General features: G+C 42.8%; 1 long non-coding RNA gene across 1 annotated transcript; it reads right to left on the reverse strand.

The window, feature by feature from the left end:
• Positions 1-8160: 8160 nt before the first annotated feature.
• LOC120780617 lies at positions 8161-8579 on the reverse strand. The gene is made up of 2 exons (XR_005705931.1): positions 8380-8579; positions 8161-8322 (listed from the first exon to the last, which is right to left on the reverse strand). It is a non-coding gene; the product is annotated as an uncharacterized LOC120780617 (long non-coding RNA).
• Between the last annotated feature and the right edge of the window lie 362 nt (positions 8580-8941).

Genomic DNA, 8941 nt, shown 5'->3' on the forward strand with positions numbered 1-8941 from the left:
AGAGTTATCTGCGTTTACGCTGGTTCCAAGATAGACGAAATTATCTACGACTTCAAAGTTATGACTGTCAACAGTGACGTGAGAGCCAAGTCGCGAGTGTGACGACTGCTTGTTTGATGACAGGAGATATTTTGTCTTGCCCTCGTTCACTGAAGAAAGCAGAACTAACGACGCGGGTGTTGAGGCCGATGATATCAATATCATTAAGTTCTGCAGCTCGAATTATTTTCTCCAGCAGCAGATTGGCGAAGTCGCACGATAAGGAGTCGCCTTGTTTTAAACCTCGTTTGGTATCGAACGGCTCGGAGAGGTCCTCCCCGATCCTGTTGAAGCTTTTGGTTTTGCTCAACGTCAGTTTACACAGCCGTATTAGTTTCGCGGGGATACCAAATTCAGACAACGCTCCCTTTCGTGCTGTCGAAAGCAGCTTTGAAATCGACGAAGAGGTGGTTTGTGTCGATTCTCCTTTCACGGGTCTTTTCCGAAATTTGGCGCATGGTGAACATCTGGTCAGTTGTTGGCTTGCCAGTCCTAAAGTCACACCGATAAGGTCCAATCAGTTTATTGAAGGTGGGCTTTAATCTTTCACAAAATACGGTCGATAGAACCTTATACGCGGTGTTGAAGAGGCTTATCCCACGGTAGTTGGCGCAGATTGTAGGGCCTTCCTTTTTATGGATTCGTCCGACCGTATTCTACAAAGAATCTGATGCTTGTTCCTTATCAGTTCTTCGCCGCCGGTTTTGATTTGCGCAGCCGGCAATCCAACGGCACACGCCGCTACGTTTTTCTTCAGACGGTGCTGTTCGAGCTTTTTCATGAACGGGCAATGGAACATCTGCTTCATCGTCATCGATTGGGGAATCGGGTTCGCCTTCTCCTGGCGTTGTGCGCTCACTGCCATTCAGCAGGCTGGAGAAGTGTTCTCTGCATAATTTAATTATGCTCTGGGCATCGGTGACTAGATCACCTTTGGGGGCCTACAAGAGTATGCTCCGATTTTGAAACCTTCTGTAAGCCGCCGCATTTTTTCGTAGAATTTTCGAGCACTACCCCTGTCGCCCACCTTGCCACCCTCTTCATACTCACACATTTCGTCTTCTCCCTTTTTCTGTCTACAAATGCGTCTCGCTTCCCTTTTCAACTCTCGGTATCTATCCCATCCCGCACGTGTTGTGGTCGATCGTAACGTTGCGAGGTAGGCAGCCTGTTTTCTCTCCGCTGCGACACGGCACTCCTCGTCGTACCAGCTGTTCTTTTGCACTTTCCGAAAACCAATGGCTTCGGTTGCAGCTGTACGTAAGGAATTTGAAATGCCGTCCCGCAGTTCCCTTATACCGGGTTGTTGACGAGTGCTCTCAGAGAGCAGGAGTGCAAGCCGAGTAGAATATCGTTCGGCTATCTGTTGTGATTGCAGCTTGTCGACGTCGAACCTTCCTTGTGTTTGTTGTCGTGCGTTTTTTGCTGCACAGAGGCTGGTGCGAATCTTGGCTGCAACAAGACAGTGGTTCGAGTTGATGTTAGGACCCCGGAGCGCACGCACATATAAAACACTGGAGACGTGTCTTCCGTCTATCACAACATGATCGATCTGGTTGGTAGTTTTTCGATCCGGAGACAGCCAGGTAGCTTGATGAATCTTCTTATGCTGGAATCTAGTACTACAAATAACCATATTTCGGGCCCCGGCGAAATCAATCAGCCTCAACCCATTTGGGAATGTTTCGTCGTGGGGCTGAATTTACCGACCGTAGTGCCGAATACCTTCTTTCCCACCCTGGCGTTAAAGTCGCCAAGCACGATTTTGACATCGTGACGGGGGCAGCTCTCATAAGCGCGCTCAAGCGCTCATAGAAGCATCTTTGGTCACATCGTCCTTCTCTTCCGTCGGGGCGTGGGCGCAAATCAGCGAAATGTTGAAGAACCTCGCTTTGATGCGGATTGTGGCTAGACGTTCATTCACCGCAGTGAATGATAGTACTCGGCGACGGAGTCTCTCTCCCACCACGAATCCTACACCAGACTTGCGCTCCTTTATATGGCCACTGTAGTAAATGTCACAAGGACCTACTCGTCTCTGTCCTTGTCCCGTCCATCGCATTTCTTGGACGGCGGTGATGTCAGCCTTTATTTTTGCGAGGAAATTAACCAGCTGTCTTTTAATTCGCTGAACTATGTGAATGTCGTCATGTATCGTACAGCTCATCGTTCCATCGAATGCGATATTCGCCGTGGCCAACGCGCAAAGTACCATAAATCTTTAGCAGAAACTTTCTCTCGAAACTTCATAACGTCAACTCATCAGTTGTTGTCATCGTCCAAGCCTCTGCACCATATAGCAGGACGGGAATTATGAGTGACTTATAGAGTTTTGTTTTTGTTCTTCGAGAGACGACTTTGCTTCTCAATTGCCTTTTCAATCCGAAGTAGCACCTGTTGGCAAGAGTTATCCTGCGTTTACGCTGGTTCCAAGATAGACGAAATTATCTACGACTTCAAAGTTATGACTGTCAACAGTGACGTGAGAGCCAAGTCGCGAGTGTGACGACTGCTTGTTTGATGACAGGAGATATTTTGTCTTGCCCTCGTTCACTGAAGAAAGCAGAACTAACGACGCGGGTGTTGAGGCCGATGATATCAATATCATTAAGTTCTGCAGCTCGAATTATTTTCTCCAGCAGCAGATTGGCGAAGTCGCACGATAAAGAGTCGCCTTGTTTTTAAACCTCGTTTGGTATCGAACGGCTCGGAGAAGGTCCTCCCCGATCCTGTTGAAGCTTTTGGTTTTGCTCAACGTCAGTTTACAGCCGTATTAGTTTCGCGGGGATACCAAATTCAGACAACGCTCCCTTTCGTGCTGTCGAAAGCAGCTTTGAAATCGACGAAGAGGTGGTTTGTGTCGATTCTCCTTTCACGGGTCTTTTCCGAAATTTGGCGCATGGTGAACACCTGGTCAGTTGTTGGCTTGCCAGTCCTAAAGTCACACTGATAAGGTACAATCAGTTTATTGAAGGTGGGCTTTAATCTTTCACAAAATACGGTCGATAGAACCTTATACGCGGTGTTGAAGAGGCTTATCCCACGGTAGTTGGCGCAGATTGTAGGGCCTTCCTTTTTATGGATTCGTCCGACCGTAATTTGCGCAGTCGGCAATCCATCGGCACACGCCGCTACGTTGTTCTTCAGACGGTGCTGTTCGAGCTTTTTCATGGTCGGGCAATGGAACATCTGCTCCATCGTCATCGATTGGAGAATCGGGCTCGCCTTCTCCTGGCGTTGTACGTTCACTGCCATTCAGCAGGCTGGAGAAGTGTTCTCTGCATAATTTAATTATGCTCTGGGCATCGGTGACTAGATCACCTTTGGGGGCCTACAAGAGTATGCTCCGATTTTGAAACCTTCTGTAAGCCGCCGCATTTTTTCGTAGAATTTTCGAGCACTACCCCTGTCGTCCACCTTGCCACCCTCTTCATACTCACACATTTCGTCTTCTCCCTTTTTCTGTCTACAAATGCGTCTCGCTTCCCTTTTCAACTCTCGGTATCTATCCCATCCCGCACGTGTTGTGGTCGATCGTAACGTTGCGAGGTAGGCAGCCTGTTTTCTCTCCGCTGCGACACGGCACTCCTCGTCGTACCAGCTGTTCTTTTGCACTTTCCGAAAACCAATGGCTTCCGGTTGCAGCTGTACATAAGGAATTTGAAATGCCGTCCCGCAGTTCCCTTACCTACCGGGTTGTTGACGAGTGCTCTCAGAGAGCAGGAGTGCAAGCCGAGTAGAATATCGTTCGGCTATCTGTTGTGATTGCAGCTTGTCGACGTCGAACCTTCCTTGTGTTTGTTGTCGTGCGTTTTTTTGCTGCACAGAGGCTGGTGCGAATCTTGGCTGCAACAAGACAGTGGTTCGAGTTGATGTTAGGACCCCGGAGCGCACGCACATATAAAACACTGGAGACGTGTCTTCCGTCTATCACAACATGATCGATCTGGTTGGTAGTTTTTCGATCCGGAGACAGCCAGGTAGCTTGATGAATCTTCTTATGCTGGAATCTAGTACTACAAATAACCATATTTCGGGCCCCGGCGAAATCAATCAGCCTCAACCCATTTGGGAATGTTTCGTCGTGGAGGCTGAATTTACCGACCGTAGTGCCAAAGATACCTTCTTTCCCACCCTGGCGTTAAAGTCGCCAAGCACGATTTTGACATCGTGACGGGGGCAGCTCTCATAAGCGCGCTCCAAGCGCTCATAGAAGGCATCTTTGGTCACATCGTCCTTCTCTTCCGTCGGGGCGTGGGCGCAAATCAGCGAAATGTTGAAGAACCTCGCTTTGATGCGGATTGTGGCTAGACGTTCATTCACCGCAGTGAATGATAGTACTCGGCGACGGAGTCTCTCTCCCACCACGAATCCTACACCAGACTTGCGCTCCTTTATATGGCCACTGTAGTAAATGTCACAAGGACCTACTCGTCTCTGTCCTTGTCCCGTCCATCGCATTTCTTGGACGGCGGTGATGTCAGCCTTTATTTTTGCGAGGAAATTAACCAGCTGGGCAGCAGCACCTTCCCAATTAAGGGTCCGGACATTCCAGGTGCATGCCCTCAAATCGTAGTCCTTATTTCGTTTGCCATGGTCGTCATCAAAAGGGGAATCTCTCATCCGAGGCTGTCGCTTACTTTTCATTGGTATTGTTTTTTACGTGGTTGGTCCCAAACACAGCGCACAACCCTGCGGAGGGGATGTTTCACCTTCTCACTTTAGCTCGCTTTCAAACGAATGTTCTTAGGCTACCCAGAGGATACTTGGTCAAAGACCGAAAGTCGTCAGCTGCTTGAATCAATAGTAAAATAATCGTTTCTGGCCATTCCCAAACGAATGGCGATCAGAGAACTTTCCTCACTTGCGTGAACTTCTACACATGACTCCATCCTCCATTAAAGATATATATATTCTGGAGAAAAAAAAAGAAATGTGGTGTCGTGGGACACCAGGTAGGAACGAAGTTCCTTCGGCTAATGTATTAAAAATAAATTTTATATAGATTGTCTTGATATTTCTCTCAAATTTTCCTGATTAGTTTTAATTTGAGTACATATAAGTTTTAAGAAAATTTAGTCTTTTAAGAAATAATGAATAACTAAAATAACAAAAAATATGTCTTTTTATTTTTGTTTGACACCATAAAATTACATAGAAATAGAGAGAGAAGGAATGAAAGAACGAAAGAAAGAGGGAGGAAGAGAAAGGTATTATGCACTACTCGCTGGTGTATACGACTGTCGCACCTGTTTTTTTAAGGAAAACGAATTGAAAGAATATGGCAACACAACGAGTATGCAATTAATACTTAGGAAGTTCACGATAAGGTGGTTATCGGGTTATATGGTTATGTGATTAAGTAAAAAACTACAAAATGCGGTATGACAAAATAACCAACTTTGACCAACCTAAGCCCTTGTTTACAGATTATGTGGTTGTTTGCTTATTTCCAGTCGTTGGAATTTTACTAAATGGCAGCACAAAAAATAAATACATCTAAGCGAATGTCATTTCCATTTAGATTTTATTTTTTCTTATTGGAAAATCTGCTATTAACTTCTGTTTTTTGTTTACAATCAGCAAATTAAAACCGAAATAAAAAGCATCACGAAGCATCAAAAAATAGGAGATGAGCGAATTGGCATTTGGTGACGCGCAGCATTTGTAAAAATTTCCATCGCCAAAGCAACACAGAACATTTTCTCGCCAATGAATAGATTTCGGAACATTTAGTTCATCTCCCCGTCTACTACAGATGATTAAAGTTCTATCCTCTAGCAGTTCTTCTAATACTTCATCCATTGCATTGTGACAAAGTTCAGGGCGCAAGATGTCTGCAAATTTTATACAAAGAATTTTTTGAATGCTTAAAATTCGGATTATTTAATAAGCACACACCTTCAATAAAGGCCATTTCCTGAATAGCAGTACTTATTTTAAATTCGATTATTTTGCTTTTTAAACTTTGTTTAGGCATTTTATAAGTAGGAATTTCATTGAACTAAAATTCTAAACAATGAACAGCTATTTGTGTAAAAATAGGCAAATAACCATACATAGGATGTTCACGGAGCATAGAGGTTATTTTTAATCTAATAATCACATAACCTGATAACCACCTTACCTTGAACAGCCTAACGTTTTTCTTACGCCAAAAAATATGTAACAATTCAACTCCCCATAAACGTACTTAGTGCAAGCACAATTCTCACCCAAAACTAATTTGCGTACAAAATTATGTTACAGATTTTCATGCCTAATTATTTTGCAAAACCTAAAGGTAGGCTATAACTAGCGTTCTTATAGTCTTTTTCTTACGGCTTATTTCTTACGGGTTTTTTCTTACGGTTTTACTATCACTTTTTTTTCAGTTAGGTCCCGCAGCAAAATCCCTATCCAAGCCTGCCGTAAGGAACTTCGTTCCAAAAATGAAAGAAGCCTTAGATGAAGAGCAACGAACACAAGTAAGGAAGGTCTAAGTTCGGGTGTCACCGAACATTTTATACTCTCGCATGATAAAGTGATAATCGAGATTTCATTATACGTCATTTACATATTTTTCAAATACCGTATTTTTGTAAAGTTTTATTCCGCTATCATCATTGGTTCCTAATGTATATACTCGTATTATACAGAAAAGGCATCAGATGAAATTCAAAATTGCGTTATATTGGAAGAAGGCGTGGTTGTGAACCGATTCCACCCATATTTCGTACATGTCGTCAGGGTGTTAAGAAAATATTATATACCGAATTTATTGGAATCGGTAGAGTAGTTCCTGAGATATGGTTTTTGGTCCATAAGTGGGCGACGCCAAGCCATTTCTTCCGTAAAATTTATTGTTTCTGACGTTTTTTGCTAGTCGGTTAACGCACTTTTAGTGATTTTCAACATAACCTTTGTATGGGAGGTGGGCGTGGTTATTATCCGATTTCTTCCATTTTTAAACTGTATATGGAAATGCCTGAAGAAAACGACTCTGTAGAGTTTGGTTGACATAGCTATAGTAGTTTTTGAGATATGTACAAAAAACTTAGTAGGGGGCGGGGCCACGCCCACTTTTCCAAAAAAATTGCGTCCAAATATGCCCTCTCTAATGGGATCCTTTGTGCCAAATTTCACTTTAATATCTTTATTTATGGCTTAGTTATGACACTTTATAGGTTTTCGGTTTCCGCCATTTTGTGGGCGTGGCAGTGGGCCGATTTTGCCCATCTTCGAACTTAACCTTCTTATGGAGCCACGGAATACGTGTACCAAGTTTCAGCATGATATCTCAATGTTTACTCAAGTTACAGCTTGCACGGACGGACGGACGGACATACGGACGAACAGACGGACGGACGGACGGACATACGGACGAACAGACGGACGGACGGACAGACAGACATCCGGATTTCGACTCTACTCGTCACCCTGATCGCTTTGGTATATATAACCCTCTATCTGACTCTTTTAGTTTTAGGACTTACAAACAACCGTTATGTGAACAAAACTATAATACTCTCCTTAGCAACTTTGTTGCGAGAGTATAAAAAGGTAACAATTCAAAACTCTTACATAAAAAAAGTAGGATTGTATAGAGTAAATATTAATTCAAGATATGGAATAAGGTATACTATAATTGATGTATTTTGGAACAATAACCAAAAAGGATATATTTTAATTTTTAAAAACTTCAGTGAATACAACATTTTTTGTTTTATTTCCATTGCCAGAAATGAGAACAGTTTGGTTTTGCAGGGAACCAATTCGTGACAGACACATATAATTGACCGTGAGAAAATACTTCGTTTCGAAGATGTATGCCAACAGTATTAAATGTTTGCCCTTGGGACTTATTAATGGTAATCGCAAAACACGTCTTAACGGGGAACTGTACTCTTTCGAAACTAAATGGAAGATCTGTAGGTATCATTGGTATCCGAGGGATCAATTTGCTTTCGCCTGCTGCAGGCTTAAGATTTCGTAGAAGGATTATTGGCGTACCAATTTTAAGTTCTAGTCGAAATGGAGGTAGTCCCGAGGGATTAAGAGAGTTAAGAATCTCCGTTGGATAGTGAACAACGTCTCCTTCATCTGTCACTATGTCAAAAGAATTGTAAATTTTATATTCTGATAATATTCTTTGACAAACGGCTTTGTTAATTTCGTCTGCAGCGGAATTCGTCGAAGTAATTATAGCTCGCTCATATAACCACTTAGAGTCCTTGTGGTGCAAATTAATAATATCTGGATACACGTTATCAATAAGTTGGTAAACTGTTCTAACACAGGTTCCTGCAATATCTGGCATTATTACATAACCATCTTTGGTGAAAGATTTGCAACCGTTACCTATTTTAAGTAGGAACTCTGCAAACCGATTGGATGGTCCAGCTCCACAAAGATTTATTCGCATATTGGCAGTCAATTTTAATTTTTGTACATGAGACCACAATTCCGATTTCTTTATGCACGCGTTAACAATATCTGCTCGATATATATGTATGATGACATTGACATAGTTCAGCGAATTAAAAGACAGCGGCTACGATGGCTAGGTCATGTTGTCCGAATGGATGAAAACACTTCAGTTCTGAAAGTATTCGACGCAGTACCCGTCAGAGGAAGAGGAAGACCTCCACTCCGTTGGAAGGGCCTAGTGAAAAAGGACCTGGCTTCGCTTGGAATATTCAATTGGCGCCACGTAGCGAAAAGAAGAAACGACTGACGCGCTGTTGTTAACTCGGCTATAATCGCGTAAGCGGTGTCTACGCCAGTAAAGAAAAAGAATACAATATTATATATCACAATAAATATAAATATATGTTGACTTTGTTTCAGAATATTTACGAAATTTATGTGAATTTGATTTATGTTTAACTTTTTCGTGTTTGAGTTGCTTACAAAATATAAA

This window comes from Bactrocera tryoni, unplaced genomic scaffold, assembly GCF_016617805.1.
Source record: "Bactrocera tryoni isolate S06 unplaced genomic scaffold, CSIRO_BtryS06_freeze2 scaffold_25, whole genome shotgun sequence".
Taxonomy (NCBI): domain Eukaryota; kingdom Metazoa; phylum Arthropoda; class Insecta; order Diptera; family Tephritidae; genus Bactrocera; species Bactrocera tryoni.